Here is a 2,523-nt window from a genome sequence, read left to right on the forward strand (position 1 = left end):
GGTATTTATTTAAATTGTAAATTAAAGCTTTTACAGTTATGAGTAATTTCATATTTTATTTTATTTTAATATTTAATAAATTAAAAAAAGACAAATTACAATCACCATAAATAAAATATTAGTCAAAATTATTCAATTATAATATTTTTAAAATAATTATATTACGATCCTCTATTTATTCTATATTAACCACTATAAAGTGTTGAGGTATCAAAACTTATATATAACCGCTACACAGAATGTAATAAACTGTTAGGTAGTGCTTATTTTGAGGTATTGATATGGAGACTGAAAACTGAAATTTAATATTATATTTATTGGCGCTAGTATTAAAATTTAAGTTTCTATTTACAAAATTTTAGTATTTTAATACCTCTAAAAAATGAAGATACAGGAGACTAAAATTTATAGAGATAAATACTGAAATTTTAATAATATTTTATACTTAAAATACCTCATTTCAATTAATGAATTCTAATTTTATTTTTTGTGCAAATCAAATTAGAGCTTAATTCTTATTTCAATCTCTATCTCTCATTTTAGACCAAACACAATACTAAAATTTATTTCAACTTTTATCTCTCAATCTCAGTCTCTCTTCAAAATCCTATCTTAGAGACAATAATAGTTTGTAAAAAAACGATTTTAATACTTAAATTACAAACACAATGTAGCAATTGCAAAAATATTTAAATTTTATATCTACATTTATTAAATACATACATAAATTAAATAAATAATTTTATTAAAATCTAAATATTATAAAAATTTATATAAATTTTAAAAAATATAATATTTTAAATTAAAGTGTAGTTAAGATCTAATTTTTTTTACTTATCCCACTTTATTCGATTGATTTGAATACACATATTCACTAGTGTAATAATAATAATAATAATAATAATAATAATAATAATAATAATAATAATAATAATAATAATGAAGATCACTATCAAATATTGGTTGTATAAAGATAAAGGCTCTTGGGAGGGGGATGGGAAGGAGAGGGAAGATTGAAGAACAAGAGATATCCATTTAAACATATTTACTATAGTGTATTTATAATTGTTATGAAAATTTGATAATACTTAAATATTATTGTAACTAAAATTAAGGTTATCTCTTTATATTATTTAATGATGTTTTTATTTTGAAAACAAAAGTGTAAACATTTTAAAAGGTATTAATAATAATATAACTTAAATTTAATAATATTTTAAGTGTTATAAAAAATTTATAATTATTATAATTAACTATAATCTAAGTAAATTTCATCATATACTAAATTCATTTTTTATTCACCGTCTACAAAATAGAAATATAAATATGAGACACCACAAAATACGAGATATTTAAATATATTAGCTATATATATATATATATATATATAAAGTATTTTTTAATAAAATAATATATTAATATTTTATTAATACAAGAATACATATTAATATTTTAAGTGTTTTTAATTTTTAATTATATAAAATATTTAAAAAAAATTAAAATGTTAATAATTAATAATATATATTTTTAAATTTATTAAAAAATATGAATTAAAATAATAAATTTGATAATGATACGTAATAATATTTAAATATATTTAAAATATATATTTTTTATTAAAACATTATTAAACACAGACAGTGACAGAGCAAACAAGTATCTTCACGGCAACTTGGTGCTTCATTGCTCAATGTTTTCTACTTCCTCTTAATCAGGTAATCCACGTAAATCCGTAATAATAATGGGGTAGAATGACGGAAGTGCCCTCCACGTGATGTCGAAAGTGAATCTTATATTCAGAAAGTTGGAATAAAAGCCACAATGGGATGGAAAAGGAGACGGCAGTCAATAAAATATTGTTTTGTTTTTTTGTTGGCATTGGTGCCTTGCTTCGTGTCTTGAGCTGTCAACTGTGCTTAGATATTTGTAAACCCATCACGTAGGATTTCTAACGTTTATGTTTATAGGTAGCTAATTTAATTTTAGAGAAAAATAAATAAATAGATGATTGATTTTTTGTCCTATAAATATTTAAATTTTTTAAAATTAATTTTTTTAATTTTTATTTTAAATTAAACATATCAATTTCGAAATTTAATTTATCTTATTTTAAAAATTTTATATTCGACTAAATTAATACAACAAAAATTACGTTTAATCTTTTTATTATGTCTAATCGACCAAGTAAATAAAAAAATTGATGTGTCTAAATTTTAAAAGAGTCAAAAATTTAAATATATTTTAAAATTTTTAAAAATTTAAATATTTATAAATCAAAAGTTGAATGACGTATTTATCCATTTTCTTAATTTTATATGTTAAGTTCCTGCTTAATTATTTATTTACTACTTCATGCTAGTCATAATCGATGTATAGGGAGACACTGATACTTTATTTCATTTCCCAAAACGTGTTTGTACCTCAATTAATTAATTAATTAAAAAGTAAACATACCAAAATCAAAATAATACTTAAAAATTTATATCCTTCACAAAAATAATCTTAAAAAATATTAATAATAAA

The sequence above is a fragment of the Arachis hypogaea genome, chromosome 9 (genome assembly GCF_003086295.3).
Source record: "Arachis hypogaea cultivar Tifrunner chromosome 9, arahy.Tifrunner.gnm2.J5K5, whole genome shotgun sequence".
Classification (NCBI taxonomy): Eukaryota; Viridiplantae; Streptophyta; class Magnoliopsida; order Fabales; family Fabaceae; genus Arachis; species Arachis hypogaea.